Genomic DNA, 19,175 nt, shown 5'->3' with positions numbered 1-19,175 from the left:
TCTGATTAGTTACTATTGTGACTAAGTATTTCAGTGATTCAATGGTTCATGATACACTAATTTAGTTTGACAGTGTTATATTATTTAGTAATTTTTATGGAGATCCTATTCATGTGATACATGTATATACATGGTTATACTTGATGATAGTTATTTATACTTGCTGTGTTGAACTTGATTAGGGTTTGTAGTGCTAGTTGGTCATGACGGCAGAATGACTCTATATTGTATATTGTTAATCAAATATTTCTTATTAGTTTGGTCTTCCAAATGACTGGTTCGAGTGATTCAATATAGATATTCAGTGAGGAATGGTCGGTTCAACAATCCAATGATCGAGATTTAGTATTCAATAATTTTTATCTAGTTTTTTTGCATAGGAAGCATGTGTATATGAAGATACCTCTAAAAACAAGAACGTATATATTATGAAGTGAACTTGATCACGACTTGTAATGGAAACTAATAGGTTATGTATCATTTACTGTTATTTTTTAAGGATGTTTTAAAAAGGATGGGTGGTAGTTTATTTTGTTTGATTGATTGGTTATTGAACTTGAACTTATTTAGTTATGATGGGTATGTTAGGATTGGTATTATTTCAATGATTCAAAGACATTGTGATTCAGTATTGCTATTAAGTAATTATTGTGTTGCTTCAATGATTTAATTGGTTTAAAATACTTCAATGGTTTAGTGATCAATATTTCGTATCTTGGTGTTTAGTTTGAGCTTATTCATGGGTGTATGTATAGTTTCCAAATTTGATGAAAGATTTTTTACATGATTTATGATGGTTTGAGTTAGGTGGGTCCAGTGTGAAATTTATGAAATGTGGTCCACAAATTATAGCGGGTTGCAACCTTCAGTGAGTAGGTAGGGGGTTCCTTTTGGAAGGAGACAGTAAATTAGATCAGGGGGTTATAACTCCCTCCCAGTAGGTGCTAGAAAATGAGTGGAGGATGTAGCCTCTATGAGGTAGGAGCTTGTGTGATGGTAGGAGTGTGTGACGTTACAAAATGCAATGAAATTTTTCTTTATTTAATAACAAAGAGCAAAAACACGAAAATTACAATGGTTTTCTCCCGCATTGAGTTTCCACCTAAAATCTCAGTGTCCATACATGTTGATGTGTTGCTTATGTGTTGTGATTTATCTGTTGTTTACTGCATACTAAACGTTTAATGATCAAATAATGCAATGATTAAGTTTAACATATGATGGAAGTTATGGAAGTTAATTAATCTAGATATGCACAGGCTTAACTCACTGAAAGCATCTACACACATGGTTTGTTTGAATAATAATGGCATACACACCGCGGGTTTTTAGAATAATGGTCATATACATAATTATGAATATCAAATTTAAAGTTAAATTGAATTAAAAATATTGATTCACCGCCCCTTGGCCCCTATAAATATTTTTCCTAACATGGTGGATGTGTCCTTATTCTCTATGAATACTCTTAATGCATGGAAATTGTTTATGTAAGTGAAAAAGATTAATGTGACCAATACCTTCTTACATTCTTAAAGTATTGAGAAACATTGATGCATGTGAAAATTGAAATGAATCGCTAGTATATTTGAAAATATGTTTTGTAAGTAACATGATTTTGTAAAGTGTATCATGTTATGAGATACTACTATGACTAATTTTGTTAGTATTATTAAGTAGGAGTAGGGAAATGGAATCCTAGTGATGCCATTAATATTCTGACAACACAAAACATAAGTGAATAACCTCGGTATTACAAGAAGAATGTTGCAACTCCCAAGGCTAAGAACTTTAATTATCAACCTGGGGTTCGTACAAAATTAAGTGATATCAACACTATATGTGCAACATAGAATGCATCCTACCTTTGTTGACATGATGTAACAGAGTGCATGTACTGAAATCAAATCCTAAACTAATTGCAGAAAATGAAATGCTTGAAATGGAAACCTTAACCAATTGCAGGAAAGAAAGTACAAGGAAAGAAACCTATTCTAATTGAACAAAGTAAATATCATGGACTAAATGTCAACCATTACATTTCAAATAATTTAGATCCATTAGCAGATTCATTTGATGTGGAAATCAAAAAAATCATCATTGTATTATCCAATTCATAAATTTATCCATTAATCGAAATCGCTGAAATATTTTGCATGGTAAAGAGGAAAGTATGAAGTCGTATTTGGTCTGCCATAATCAATTATTTAGAGACTATGTATCTTGATTCATCCTTAATGGACAGTAAACTAGATTCTTGAGTGAATTTGGGCAAGTATATGCATGTTGGAAAACTTCTAGAGGGTTTCTTGTACTAATACTACAGGAAACATCAAATTTTCTATAGGGAGTTATAATTCACTGAATTACCAACCAAATAAAATCTAGATTGGATGGAACAAACTTTTTTATTGATTAGTATGTGTTAGGTCTCCATTTCAAGTGGAACCCCTCAAAAATACCTTGGTTAACCCATGCTAAAAAACGACATAAAATTACTAGTTGAGAATGTAGAAATTCGAGAACTAGTGAGCTAGTACATCTATCAAATTCCTAACCTAATCAAGTGAATATGAAGTGGCGTAGTTTTTGTTAATAACTAGAATGCTTTTGTGATCTAATTCAAGTTAAATCCATTTGATTAAATCTCGTTAGCATGCTCTAAAATAAATCTGAAATTTATTGTTGTTTGCTACAAAAGACTCCGAGAAATCTAGATTTACAAATAAGAAAACTAATCCAAGTAGCTAAATGATTAGTATGACCTTCCAAAGATTTTCCAATAATAAAATTGTTTTTTTTATCCTAAAAAAGAACTTACTTCAACCATTTAACCCAATTCTACAACAAGAAATCATTAATATTAAATACAAAAATACAAGAAAGATAAGAACAAGAGATGCATGTGAATAAGAAGTGAAAACAAGAAAAGTAAATGATGCAATAGGGCTCTGAGGCCCTTGGGATGTCCAAGCCCAAGGAAATCATAGGCCTATGGATGAGACGAATATTTAGAAGCTTAATGTGTCACCAATCTTCATTATTTCCATCAATACAATTACATCCCTGCAAGAAATGACAATGAAGCTACAAAAGTATGAGTTCTCTCTACAAGAAAACTAATAAAAATCCACCCCTAGAGGAAAATTCTAATTGATACTTAAAAAAAATTATTAATAATTATTCCCCATGAAAGGAGGAAGCTTTCCACACCAAAACACCTTGATTAGTGGATCTCGTTCCCAATACTATGAATCTGCATTAAATGACAGAGAACACATTCCTAGATTTTCTCAACCATTAGAGATCAACAATATATTCCATAATTCCATAATATATTGTTGATTTATTATTTAATATTGATCCTTCTATAATAGGGAGCAAGACCCTAAATTATCTCCTCTTGCAAATCTTCATAATCTACCCAATATTCTCACAATATTCCACAAAAAAAATAATATTAGGCACAAATATGAAATTATCCATAAAACTTCCTAATTAAAATACTAAATTTAAAAATACATTATCTAATGCAAAAAGAGAGGTTTAATGTGTTGAAGAATGATCAAATGGGCCTCAATTTAGGTCTAATTTAGAGGAATTGGCCTTAATTTATGTCTAATCTAGAGAGCCATCATACGCCCTGCTAAAAGTGTTGCCCATCCTCTAAGCAGCTTAGTGACCACATTGTGTGTCATTTGTGGCCCTGGTGGCCTTCTCTTGTGCATTCCTTAGTCCTTTCTCTTAATAATTGTGGTTGTAAGTTTTGCAAAGACAAGAAAAAATGTAGTTTCTCTTTTGGTGATTGTTTAACAATCTTCTAAGGAAAAAATCATAACTTTCCTCTTTGAAAGTGAACTCTATTGGCTTGTAGATCCATTTCATTCATATCCTCTCCCTTGAAACCTTCATTCCATTTTCACTCATTTTTCCAAAATTGTTTGTGAATAGAAAAAATCACATCGTTTCTTCTTTCTCTTAATTATAATAAATTTATGATTGTTATTCATTAAAATATTGTATTTATGACCTATAATATCCACACTAAAATGTCACTTTTTGTTACTAGTATAGTTTTGAATACACAACCATTTCACATTGGAAATGAGAAAGCATATATACACATTCTTAATATTTTTTTAAATGTTACATATCAACTCTATCTCTTTTTCTCTCTTTCTATATATGAAAAAGTAAAAATATAAGAATTTTTATTTTTTATCCATATAAAATTGATATAAAATTATGTTAATACATTGAAGTAAAATATATTAATGGCTTAGGTTAAAATATATATCCTTTAATTGATATATTTTTGTTTTAAATACTACATGTCAACTCCTTCATACTAATTTTGAAATTCAAGATCCACCTTAACCAGGGATCTATCAAGAACCGAGAGGGATAAAATCTCTCCAAGTGGAAACCTAGGATCAAATCTCTAAAAGTGGAAACCTATTTTTTGAGGACAACTTTTGAGTAAAGGTTTGTACCTCGAGAGATTTGATCCCTCTCAGTGCTTGATAGATCCGTGTTTAAATCTAATGATTGAACATAAACATCTCCCTATACTAAATTGTAAAAAACCTCTTAATATAACCAATTTTAAACAAAAAATTAAAATCAACCCCTTCTTAAAAAATATAATTCTAGAGTAATTAAATTTTGTATATTAAATTTATATTATATATGCTATATTTTTTTACTTTTTATATTAATAGATGGACATTCAATTTTTTTTATTTTCTCAATCTATCTACTATTATTTATACAAAAACTATTACAGCAAGGCAATGGCCTTGAAAGTCCTGCCCTGAATTTGGCATGTTACAAAAAGATCATGATTTCAGTACAGTGTGAACCTTCAGCAGTATTTTGACTACACCTTCGACACGACACAGTGCTGAACAAAAACTGAGACGAAACTTGCACAACTAGACAACGGTAGACATAAACGACACATTAACAGACAGAGACCTGAAACATGCAATAACTTCGAGAATCAAAACAGAGTCGAGCTCCTACTTCAGAAACTGCAAGGGCGAAAACCCAGGTTGGATCAGTCATCCTCAGAGGTGTAAGGCTCCTCGACGACCCTGCACCCGAATTGAAGAGAGTCCTCCGAGTCAGAATGAGGAACCGCCGAGCCTGTAGGTTCACCACGAGTTGGCACACTTGGACCTGCAGGGACAACCGGATTCATCAGCGAAGCACCTCCCATGACCTAGCGCTGATTGTCCACCAGATTCGCCATCCTCTGTTCTGTGAGTGCTCCAGGATGGGCTGCTCCCGAGCCCCTATTATCTTCACATTTTTCTATGGTGACTGAGACTATGAAGGTGGAGTTGGCGAGAGAACACGGGATGCGATAACGCACAGTGGGATGAGCAACATGCTCACAATCAACCCTCCCAATTCTCCCACGACCCCTACCTCTTCCGCTTTTGGTGGCTGGGGGACTGCTCCGCCCAGGTTCTAATGTGTCCGAGGATTGCTAAGAGGTTGTGCAGCCATGGGAGCCTCCACGTCTGCTCCCCATCCTGGGCCGTTTACGTGGCATTGCAATGTTCAGTGAATTATCGAGAGAGTGAATACACGGAGAAGAGTACCCTAAGCGAGGCGAAAACAGAACATCAATTGAACCATAAGATCCCGGAACCAGAAAGGGAATGACGGGCCTATGTGAATAGGTGTTTTACTTCATTTTCTATATAAAATAAGTTCTCCAAGCCATCCTAAAGTACCTTTCCTGTGCATAATGCTTTCATTGTTGAGGAACTGGCTTAGCTCGTGGCCTGTTTATTTAATCTCTCAATGTAGTCTTCCTGTGTCATCAGTTTTTCATGTATGACCTGTGGGCTAGGAAGACCTTTCTCTCTCAAAATTCCATATTTCAACATGAAGTTATCTATATCGGTCTGAATACTCTCACACCTTTTCTCTAGGTTCAGCATTAAGTTCTGCTTAGTAAGAACTTTCTTTATCTCAATAACGGTAGCTGTTCTATCCTCAATTTCTAATTGCTCTAACCAGTGCCTATTCCTACTATTCAAAAAATCAATTAACTAGCTTCCCTCTTCAGGCTTATCCCCTAGTTCTTCTTTGGTCTTCTGTATAGCCTCCATAGCCACTTTCACTAATTCCATCTATTCAAAAGTGACCTGGATAGAGGGCCAAATATCATTGATAGAATCAATGATATTGGCCCACAATATATCTTTTATATCTCTCAATGTTTTTTTCTAAGGTTAAGTCCTTCTCCAGGACTCTGATTCTTTCCTCCATCCTCATGTTCTTTCTTTCCTCTTCCTTATTCTGAATTTGTGCGAGCTCATAGTTTGTTTGCAAACTTTACATTTCTTCCTTGAGATTTTTAAATTCTGTAACCCAGATACTCATCTGTTCCATGGCTTTGATTACTTAATCTCTTCTTTCAGTTATTGATCCTACACTGGCTGATGTACCTATAGTTAAAGTAGTACCTACTAGTGGTAATGTTGTCACTCATGGAAGTGTTGGTGCCAAGGAAGTTGCTAGAGTGGAGGGTATTGCTGTAGAAACTATGGGTATGATAGTCTGAGGAGTAGTGGCTAGCTCACTCTACTTAGACTGTATTACATTTTTCAACTCCTTCTTAGTTTCTTTTAACTAGTCATTTAGCTTAACGAATATGTCCATAATTCTTCCTCATTTTGCGTCTCTATAACTTCTATAGTTTGAGGATGATGGAGAGAAGGGATCTTGAGCTGCTTCTTTATTGCAGCTATATCATCATTCTTGTTTTTAATCAATTGCTCTGTTGCTTTTATATCTTTCGGATTATGTCCCAGGTCTATAACCAAGCCTTCTAGAGTTTTTATCTTGGTGTCTTTAGCCTGAGAGGAGGCTTTTTCCAGTTGCAACTGTGGAGTGGTGTTGCTTAATGAATTCTACAATTGATGTGCTATGATGGCTTTATTAGTCAATGTGGAATACACCATCTCATCAGTTTTCTTGTGCAGTTCTATTTGGTCAATAGGATGGATCCTTTGCCAAAACTTCAAAATCTATTTTCAAATAATCAGCCATGGATCTTGTCTGTTGCAATGTTGGCTTGAGGAAACTCTTTTGCATTTTTCCTTCCTTTATGTCAAAAGATGACATAAGCCTGGTCTGGTTTGTTGGAGCCATCCTGAGGTAGTGAGCATAGGTTTAAGCTTTCAATTTCTCATTCCTTTCTTTAATCTCTTTGTACTTTCCTTTGATGTCCTGGCTCTATTCAGAGGGAGGCCTGAAAGAAGACACCTTTGTACTTTGTTATCTTTCCAATTATTGTATATGAGATATAGAAGGTGTCCCACCTATTGGGATAGTCTGCATACTCTCTATCCTTTCTACCACTGTGTTTATTGTTGTCTCCTGAGTATACTCTTCTTCTGCATAGGGGTTTATCCTTTGCCTTTTAGCAAAAGTTTGATCAATAGGCTTGCCGGAAGGAGTGGCCTCTTTTGTGTCTCTTTTGTGATTTATTTCCTCATTGAGAGGAGTCTGTAAAATAGGTGGGTTGCTCATGATTTTCTCAGGTTTAGCAAGCTCCACTGAGATTTCAGGCTACTGAGATTCTTCTTGTTGTTCTGAAAGCTCCTGTTGTCTTGATGACTCTGCCTGTTCTGATGTTCCTTGCTGCTCTGAAGAATATGTATTGGGTTCTTGCAACTACCTTTGTGATGAAGTCCCTCCTAAAACCTGTATAAACGAGTCTTCGTCAAGCCTTCCTTCTAAATCCACCAAAACATGGTCAACTTCCACTTGTGTGCTATCCTGATCTATTAGATTACCTTCCACCCATTCAGATTGATTGGCATATTGTTCAATTTCTAGGGTCCTATGGTGGATGTAAAGTGATAGCTTGTTTTTCTACATTCTATTACATATGAATTTGTGCGGGTCATAAATCCAAATGAAAATCTTTTTCAATCTTAATCTCTAGAGGATCTCATCTGCCTACTTTCTTGCTTCTCAGTTATTGTAAATGAATGCGCCTAGGTGATCCTTTATTCTCAACTGAGCCTTATTCTTGGTTTTGAAAAAATGAATCTCATCAGAATTGATCATTTTCCTGTAGTACTCTAGAGCAAATAATTGCATTGGGAGATATCCAGGTAATTTATAACCGGGTAACTGACATCCATAAATTTTGATTTCAGTATGGTTTTGGTACAAGTACCAATCCCCTACTTTGTATTGTTTGGAAAACTGGAGAAATGTCTTGATGTCTACATTGATGCTGGGAGGAGGATTTCCTAATAACATTGTAGTTATTAGATGTACAAACCAGTCAATAAAATATGTATATGGATAAGGAGAAAAACTAGACCTGTGAAATGGAGAGGTCCAAAATATAACAGACCTAGAATTCCCTCTGGTATCATGTTTTTGTACAGGGAATGGAAACCTTTTAGTTTGGTAGTAAAGAAAAAAATGATACATTATTGATGAGTATTTGAATACTCTTTCATTCTGTAGTCTCATAAATTGATCATGCATTTTATCTGCAATGAACTTGGCATAATCAAATCTAACTGCAGGAGGTTGACCGAGGGTAAAAATAAACATGTAGGAAAAAGGCATCTCATCTACATACTCATTAATGGAGAAACATAAAATGCATGCTATCATGGTGGTGATATCTTTGCCCAGATCAGAGAAGATGACTGACTTGTAAGGAGGGGGGTCTTTTGGCATGTGTCCTTCTTTGATGAAAGTTTGGCAGATTTCGTCACTTTTAGAATTGGATAGCTTTGAGTATCTTTCAAGTAAATAAATAATGGAAATGGGGTGAGGTATTGACCATCTTGCAACTGTAACATCTCATTTATAGACTCATATGTAACAGTGAATAGGATTTTCTAGATTGGGGACATCACAACTCTCATGGTGGGGTCATAATTTGCATGGTAGTAGTGAATAATTTCTTGGAAGACATGAACACTAGGGAATTGATACTGGGACATGTTCGATTCCCAGAGGCCTATCTTATCCACGTGGTTCATGTAGTTATCTCAGTATCTGCAATGCAATTTCAGAGGGATTTCATCAAAGGTGAGGTCCTTTATCTGAAAATCTTTGTCAGCCAAGGGAAGGTGGTCTAAATCTCCATGGGGAGTGGTAACTAGCATGACATTTAGGGAAACTCAGGCATCCATCCTTGGTTCTTGTGGATTCAAGGATGAGGGCGGAGAATTTCAAGGTTTTATGGAAAATTGGTTCATCTGAGGGAGTCTCAAGACTGTTAAACAACTTAATTTTAGTAAATTACTTAATTTCTACAACAATTTAGTTCAGGTTCAGTATGAGAAACAAGGTTTCTCATTCGAAACAGGGTAAATTCTTGGTTATTGTTGTACGAAGGGATAAATGGAACTAGTGCACTATTTGTACGGAGCACACGGGTCTGTACTGGTAGTCTGGAGTTCAACAGCTTTTGGAGGTTGACAGTTGGAAGCAGAGTGACAGTTTGAACATACTTTGCATGTGCATGGAGAAAAAAACTTCTTTTGTTTTGCTAAAATAAAAATAATGAGTATTTTTGGTTTTATTTTCAAATTCAGTGCTTTTGGCAGGTATAATGAAAGTGACATGCACCAACTAAAATATGGGATATTTTGTTGTTTAGCGAGGTGGTAAGAGGAGGCAGTAAGCGGAGTTTATCGCACAGCTTTTGGGCACTTGGCAGTATTAGGAGACACACATAGCAGCAGGGTCAACAGTTAAGCCGCTCACATCAGGCAGGTAAAGGTCAGCATCGGAGGCCGCCCGATATGAGCACCGACTATTAGATTTGAAGGGGTCAGATCGTACGGTGATTAGGAGCATGACTTGATTGAGAATTAATGGAGGGGCTTGACGAGGTATTAATGAGCGGAAAGGCTAATTTAATGTAGATTAGGGAGGCTTAATGACGTCACTCCTATCATCAAACTGTTACAAGAGATCCAAGCAGAACCAAATGATATTCAAAGAAGAATAAACCAAACCATTCATCTTTAGCAAACAAGAGAACAGGTCTATAACATAGCTCAAATTTTGCAAGAGAAGCTCAAAAAGATGTTTGATAAGAGAGCTAAGGCTGAAGATTTCTGTGTTGGCAACAAAGTTCTAAGGTGGGATTCACGAAGAGAAGACAAGGGCAAACATGAAAAATTTGATTTTTTGTGGAAAGGGCCATTTGTTATTTCTGTTATTCAAGGAAATAACACATATTTCCTCAAATCTGTAGAGGGTAGCACTGCTGAAGACGGCCCTGTTAATGGTCGAATGTTAAAACATTACCATGATCCCTTTTAAGGGATACAATGCAGCTCTGTATATATCTCTTTGTACATTGATATTTGTATATATCATCACTTTGTTTTTATTTTTTTAAGTAGTCTGAGGGTTAGAGGAGCAGTAGCAAAGTTTGTGAAGAATCAGCCAATGCCAGTATTCCATTTTTAAAAGCTCTATCTCTACATTAGTCTCATAAAATTAGCAACAGGTGTTAGCCTCATGTTGCGACAGGTGTCCATCTTTCATTATTGATAGTTGAAAGTGCGAAATATGTCATACTTTGCATGCTGCAACGCTCCATATTTCCAAAAAGATGCCAAAGAAGAGGCCATGAAAGTGGGCCAGTCTAAATGCCATTGTTGTATTCCAAATTTTGATGAGTTAACCATTTTTGAAGAATTTTCTGTTAAGGGAAGGACAAACAGCTTAATCTTGGCCTCCCTAGGTTTCAATTTCTTGTTTTAGAATATAGAGAATCATTATATGTCCAAACAGTTTAATCTTGGCAGATTTGTAGATAGGTAGAGAAACAAAGGAGCCCAACTACTTAATCTAGGCCCTTGGAAGAAATAATTGTAGATTTAGATAGGAGGATAGCAAAATGAAAAAAGGAATAATCAGGGTTTGCAAGTCCAAGTGCACCCATGTAAAAAGAAGAAAAAATGCTAGGTAAGTAGGCTGGGTAAGTAGTTTTGTGGTTGCAGAATCAAGCTGTGTGATCCATTTCATCTTTTCAAGTGTTATATCTATTCAGATCACAAGTGCAAGGCAATTCCCCTTTGGAGGAGCTAAAGCGAGGCATGTCTAACTCCCCCTTCTTCTCATTCCCCAAATCACTCACTAACATCCCCTTGAGGACCTTGGGATCTGCCCAACCAGTCGTGTTATCACTTCATTTTTTGTAAAGCACCAAGTCAAGTTTTGACTTTCTTCAGTGAAAAGAATCCACATTTCTTATGTAAAATCATGTCTCCACAGTGCATGCACTTCTTATTTCTAAGTTTCAGTTCACAAACTTAGCCTCTCCCCTATACTTTCACCTCATAAAGTCATATTAACTCCTAATTCTACTATGTAGCTCCCTAACTACCTTCCTATCCCTATTCACTACTAGAACTGTATAAAATCCCAAAAATATTACATATTCCGCTCCCCTTAGCATTATAGTCATATTTATCAAGTCCAGGAAATAGTAGTCCATCTGGGGTTCCTACTAACCCTTCTGTGTCCCAACCTGGAGTTAGTTTGACATCTGGTCACACTAATAACCATTTCCCCTAAGTCCTAACCCTACAATACTCATTTCCCGCCCTTATCCTAAGGTCATGCATGTAAATATATTTCACCCCGCTTGTATATAACCCAGAACCCACTTTCCTAAGGTTTTCCCCCTGCCGGATTAAAACAATTAATAAAAAGCACCGCGGGCCCCGTATCTATCCTTCCACTGTTTTGATCGTGCCACCGACTGTCCGATCTGATGCGCATGAGATCTACAGTGGGTGGGTCTTTTTGTGCCTCGATGTGCCGAGGGTTAGTGTCCAGGAGATGGGTAGTTTTCCCGTCGTACTCCCGCCACGCATCGCCCTCCCGGCTATGGCGCAGCCTCTTCCTTCGAAACTGCCTACGCAAAAAAGCGGTGCGACATAAAACCAGATACTGCCTTCCGCCCTCCTACGCTAGCACCACGTCATCATGACGTTATCATCCTGCGTCCACCTCCTGCCACCATGTCCTTGCCACGTCTCTGGCACGTCATCACCCCCACCATACTGCCATGTCACACGGCCATACTACTGACGTCACCCTGCCACGTCACCGCCGTACTGGGACCCACCACTGACATCATCGTCAAAAAGAGCGAACGGCGAAATCTGCACAATGGATGCTCGGAATGAAGAACCGAGGAAGTTTTTGATGCACGATCTTAGCGCTAATTGCGCATCGCTAAGGGAAATAAGCCAAAATGGAAGCCCCCTCATGGTGCGGCTACTAGCAGGGCCCAAAAGTCACAAAATGACAAGAATTTCTTCGCACAAGATTCGGAAAAGGGGCAAAGATAGTTCTAAAGCAAGCAGAGGGCCGAATAGCAGCCATGAAAGGTCGATGGAATAGTTTAAAGAGTATTAGACGTGAGAAAAGGCACACATTCAGTGCCAAAGCATATCAAGAAAGCGACAAAGAGTATCAGTCAAATGCTTTTAATGGAAATCTTTATTTCCCAAAGCAGGTGAACATTTAATGGCATCCAAAAAAGTCAAAGAAAGTGGTGAAATCCCATCAAGGCTCTCCCATCACAGTTAATGCACCTCATAACCACTCAAGAGCATGGATCAAAACCCAAAGCACAGTTATGGCTAAGTGATCAGCACAGAGCCATAAAAACAACACATTAACTCCTTTTTGATACAGCTGCCCCCAACACAGCTTGAAGATATTTTCTCGCATCTATTTCAGACATATGTTAGGTTAAAGACACTTATTACAACAGATCTGTCTGAGATCTGATTTTTGTAGATATTTTACTTATAAAACCACCCTAATTCACTGTTTAAGTGGTTGGTTGGTTGTATAGCTCCAAGAGAGACTCACTCTGTATACATGATATTTTCCTTAATCAAAGACTGCTGAAAGCTTGGATAATGGACTGTGTGTTGTGTATCAATGTTTTGAAGAATTGAATGTGGAATTATTGTGCTGCAACATTATCCAATAAGTGTTTCTTACCTCTGTTTTCATTGATACATGCTCATATCATACATGTATCACCATCTAAATAGCAGAAAGAAAGATTAGCTTAGAACTTGTTTAACTGCACTCTATGCTCAATTTCTGTTGTTTCTTTATGTTTTCATCTGAACTGAATTGGTAATGAATATGATTTCCCTTTGGCTCATATTTACCCTAATTCACCCATGTTTGACAGTTATCTAGGGATTCTTTACTGCTCCTAGATAGAGCTCATTCGCCTTCCCTCTGTTAAGCTGAACGAGAGATTCTTAATTGCCTCTCATTCCTTAGCTTTCATTCCATCTTTTTAGCTTGAAACATTGTTTCATGTGCAGCTAGCTTGCTCCATATTTCTCTCTTGTGACCAAGAAAACGCACCAGCAGTCCTATTCCATGACTCCACGCCCAATGGTTTGTACTTATCATACTATACATTTCCTCTCTGCTTGAAAGCATCATCCTTCCCACCAAACTTAAACAAAACCCCTTGAACTCAATAACTAGCCTAAAACCATCATCAACAAAGTTAAATTATAAAGAGAGAGCCCTCTCTGATTGTAGGTAGGCTAGGACCTGCAGTCCAAAGATTGGTTTGTGGTTACCTCGGCCGTATTCCCTTGGGAGTCAAAGGGAACAACCCAAGTGATAACACGACTATTAGATCTGAAGGGGTCAGATCATATGGTGATCGGGAGCATGACTTGATTGAGAATTAATGGAGGGGCTCGACGAGGTATTAATGAGCCGAAAGGCTAATTTAATGCAGATTAGGGAGTCTTAATGACGTCGGGAGTGATTTCATTAGTGGGGACACATTATTAATTAACCATAGATTGATTAATTAATATCTTTTATTTAGTGAAGAGTTTTCATTATTAATTAGTCGTTGATCGATTTATTAACCCATTAATTATCCATTATTAAAGTCTATATTCCAATCTTCGGGGTGGTATATTAATATAAGGGTTTTACTAGTATATACGGGAAATGGTTTTATTTTCGAAGAATTAAATATAATAAATTAATGTTAAATGTTAATAAGAAATGGAAATGAAAATGAATGGTGTGCTAAGTAAACATTCTTTAGAAATATACTGACTTTTCTTGCATTTAAACATCATAAATTAGGCTTTAGTGCATTTTTGAGTTTTATGTGGGGGATGATTACTTTTACCAGGCAAAGTGATTTTACCTTAGGAAAAGGGGGTTTTAGGTAAAATAAATGAAGTATCGAGGGGGTGAATGTTGATGAGGGGGTTTTAGCACTTAGAACCTGTAAGTCATTGGGGCGAGGGCCCGGTCCCTCCACAAGTTAGAGAAATGCTCTGAACCCCTTTGACTTTAGGTTTTAGGTACTTCGATTGTTATTTGTGCGAAATTAGTGAAATTAGGGGTAAAATGGATCAGGAAATTAATAACTTGACTTTGCAAATGTCTCATTGTTATCAATACTTTTAAGGCAATATGATGATGAAAGTAAATGATATGAGTTTTAACTAGTCATTCATCATACACAATTCTGCAACCATTCCTCTACTTACCCATCTACACATCCTACCATTTTTTCTACTCTTTATTAGGGTGCACTTAAGTCGGCAAACCCTTATCAAACTTTCTTTTCTTTTACAATGGAAATCTATCTAAGTTTATCCTTATTACATTGAAGGGCTCAGATTAAACTGTTGAGCTCCTTTTATTCACTCTACCTATCTACTTATTTGCCAAGATTAAGAGTTTGGTCAGATTTTTTTTCTATCTCTACGCATGAAATAGAAAACATGGAATAACAAAGATTAAACTATTTGGTTACCATGGATTGTTTCATAAGTAACAAGTTGCACACAATCATTATTATACAAAAAGTAAAATAGCAGTGGCATTTGGACTTACACACTTTCATGGTCTTTTCCCTTTCTTTTGGGGGTTCATTTTTTATCTTTTTTGAGCTTTTTCATTCTTTTTTGTCCTTTGATTTTTCTTTTAGGACATACCCTCTTTACATTTTTTTATTTTTTTATTTTTTAATATGGAAAACATTTTCAGAAAGCAAAGGTATGTACATATTATAGAGATAAACTAAGTCAATCATACATTATGACACCTATTGGTATAGGAACATAACAGGGAGCCTCTTCGATTCCATATTTTAAATCTCCTTCTTATACATCAAATATCTAAACATAGACATACCTCCAATGGGGGACAGCCCCTCTTCAATGAGGACGATAGGATAGGAATTATTTCCATTAATCTTGAGGTTATAGGTTATTAATTTATTTTGTATCATCTCAATCTTTCTCCACAGCTCTCTAGATATACTACAACCCCAAACATCATATTTATATGAGACAGCAGGGGTGATGAGAGTCTCAAAGAGGAACTTTTCTTTACTCCAAATTTAAATACCAAGCAACTTATAATTCTTTTCAAGCTCATAATAAGCTTTCTAATCTCCAATAATTATCTTCTCAATGGTATAATTCTAGTTGAGCCAATGAAGAAAGTCAATTTCCAAATATTTATTAGAAAAAACCTACTCTAGTAAATCATTATCATAGATGAAACTACCCTCGGTGATACTTTTTTATTTAATGATCATCACTTTACTCTTCCCGGTATTAACTTCTATATCCATCTTGTAGCAGTAGACATGAAGACTCTTAAATTTCTCATCTAGATCATCATGGATTTTTGCGAGAAGAACAATACCGTCAGCATAAAGAAAAAGAGCAAGGATTATTCCAATGAGCTCGTTGCCTTTGGAACCCGCAGTTTCTAGACACTCCTCTAGCTTATCGATGTAAATACCAAAAGGTGTAGGGGATAGGCGACACCCATCTCTAACCCTGATATTGGAAAAGACAATCTCATCGAGGCAGATCACAACAATCCTTAGTTCATGAGGAACCATAATCTCTTCAAGTCTCTCATAGATCTTATCTCGAGGGACTGTGTCAAAATACTTTATATATCCCACAAAATAGCAGAAGTGTTGGGTCCCTATAATACTAGTGATTACCCCATCACTATTGTAGTTGTACCCCTTATTAATATTGTTGTTCCCCTATTTTTATTATTGTGCCCCATAGAATCCCTCCATTCTTATTTTTGTGGCTTTATATTATTATTGTTAGGTCGGCAAGGTTATATTGTGACTCCTTAGACTCCTATATATAGAAAGGAGGTTTTGCCATTTGAATCATCCAAGAATTTTTCATTTATTTAATGTAAAGGAGGTTTCCCCCTCGAAGAGGCTGAATTTTTAGGCGTTGATCTATCTTTTCTATCTGTTTCTTGAGTTGGTTTCATAACATTTGGTATCAGAGCTTTTGATTCTAGGGTTTGGCTGCTCCAAATAGGTCATCGTAGCATTTTCGCTATAACTTTTTTTCTGCGACGTTTCAGAAGTGAAAAAAAAAACCCATTTGAGATGAACCACACTAAACCTTGGGTCCGAATTTCAGAGCTTTTCACACTATATTTGCGGAGATATGATCTGAGGAAGTTGGTATTTTTGCAGACTCTTGAATTACATTCCAAACAGGTGACCTGGGGAAAATCATCATAACTTTCTCTCTAAGCATCAGATTGAAATTTTGTAAGAAGGTACAAAAAGAGGATGGACTATAGTTTCTTGTATATCTTTTTTAAAGCCAAAGGTCGAAACAGGGACATGTGGCATGTCGTACAAGTTCACTCTACTGAATTAGTCTATAATCAGGTCAGTGTGGGAGATTTGGCATAACTCTTCATTGGAGAATCGGTTTGGGGTCAAACTAGTCGCATTGGAAAGTGGACATGGAGGGATATAGCAGACCACAGTTTCAGAACTCGATGATCCGAAATTGCAGAGATACTTTAGAGCCAATATTGAGTTCCTACAAAGTGAAAAGAGGTGTGTAGATTTTTAAAATTTTTGCTTAAGCTTGGTTTGAAAAATTAGTTTGAAGGAATTAAAAGGGCATAGTAGAGCATTAGTATCGGTAACTGATGCCCCGAGGAATGAAAATGCAAACACCTAGTAAGCAATCTGAAAGCTCTAGCATGACTCATGGAGAAGAGGAAGTAGTGCTACATGATATATCAAAATTACAAGACCAAGTGCAACAAATTTCACGCTCACAAAAGCTAACAAAAGGTAAGATAAATGGTGTGGAATCTAAGATAAAGGGCGTGGAAGCCAAGATTGATGATTTGAAGATAAATTTGAAGGCAGATTTGACAAATTTTCTACAAGAAATACTTACTAATGGTGAAAGGGAGTAAAGGAAACTCATGATGCAAACAAAGAAAATGTTAATCATGATTTCATAGACTCTAATGTTGGATCGAAGATGCACCATATTCCAAAAATTGATATGAGGAATTTTGATGGCAAGGATCCTGCAACATGGATACTACAGATGGAGCAATTTTTTGATCTCAATAATGTGCAAAACACACAAAAGGTACGTATTGCAACTTTATATTTGGAACCAAATCAGTTTGTATGGTATCAATGGCTTTGCTCTCGTAAACAATCTATCACATGGGCAAGTTTTACGGAAGAATTGATAGCACATTATGAGGATACAAAAAGCAACACTTTTTTTAGCTAATTGATAAGTCTCAAACAAAAGGGTTCAATATTGGAGCACATTGAGGAGTTCCAGAAATTGAACATAAGGGTAGAAGATATTCCAGAGGAGCATACGATTGATGTGTTCATAGGGTCTTTAAAGGATAATATCCAACATGATGTCCGCATTTGGGAACCAGATTCATCAGAGAAGGCATTCAGGGTAGCAAAAAAAACGGAAAGCAAAATTATGGCAGCCAGGAAGCATACCACCCACAACTATAAAGACGGAAGTGTTATTGCTGCTAGTCTTCCACAACCTATAAGGTTGACACCACAACAATTGGAAGAAAAAAGAGCAAAAGGGATTTGTTACAGTTGTGATAGCAAATACACTAAAAGGTCATTAGTGTGCCGAGAATAAATTATTCTACATAGATTGTGAAGAGGAAGAAGAAAAGGAGCAAGAAAGGTAAAAATAAGAGGATATACTCTAGGAACAAAGCCTAGATGATGAACAAATGAATCTAACCATATCTTGTAATGCAATGGTGGGAATTACCACTCCTCAAACCATCAAGATAGAAGGACAAATCAAGAAGAAAAAGGTAATAGTGTTGAGTGATTCAGTAAGTACCCACAATTTTATTCATTTTAAGGTAGCAAAAGAATTGAATTGCTTCTTATATCCAGCACCAGAGTGTCAAGTGATCATTGCAAATGGACGAACAATAAATTACTCTGGAAAGTGCCATAATATCAAGCTATCCATGGGAGAATATGTATTGACTAGCCCAATGCTTTCCATTCCAATGGGAGGTGGTGATGTTGTATTAGGAGTCCAATGGTTACAATCCTTGGGTACAATAGCTTTTAATTTTCATGAAATTTTCATCAAAGCTTCTATGGAAGGAAAGGAAGTTGAATTAAGGGGTATTGTAGGGAAACCGGGAAAGATAATCAAGTCTAAAGGTATGACAAATATTCTAAAAATGGAACAAAAAGGTGTAATTGCACAATTATGTTCGCTAGATGTTTCCACATTGGAATCATCTATTTCTCCAGATCTAAAAAAATTCTTGGACAATCATTCCAAGGCATTTGAGACTCCCAAAGGTCTCCCACCTATTCGGGATCATGATCATGCTATTCATCTGATTCCAGGAAGTGTTCCTCCAAACATCAGGTCGTATAGATATCCCTATGCCCAAAAGAGTGGAATTGAATGTAGGATTGCAGAAATACTAGAGGCTGGTATAATTCAATCGAGTCAAATTTCTTTCTCTGCTCCAGTTGTATTGGTGCACAAGAAGGATGGATCATGGCACATGTGTCCGGATTATAGGGAGCTCAACAAGCTCACTGTTAAAGAAAAGGTTCCCATTCCTGTCATTGATGAATTACTGGATGAATTACATGGATCAATTTACTTCACCAAGTTGGATCTTCATTCAGGATATCATCAAATCAGAATGAAGATTGAAGACGTTCTGAAAACAACATTTAGAACTCATGAGGGTCATTATGAATTTTTGGTCATGCCTTTTGGCCTTACCAATGCACCTTCAACATTTCAAGG

This window comes from Pinus tabuliformis, chromosome 3_2 (assembly GCF_031772625.1).
Source record: "Pinus tabuliformis cultivar Carrire ecotype Pingquan chromosome 3_2, CPIR1, whole genome shotgun sequence".
NCBI classification, from domain to species: Eukaryota; Viridiplantae; Streptophyta; class Pinopsida; order Pinales; family Pinaceae; genus Pinus; species Pinus tabuliformis.
The sequence above is the reverse complement of the archived record's forward strand: the minus strand, read 5'-3'. Positions refer to the sequence as shown.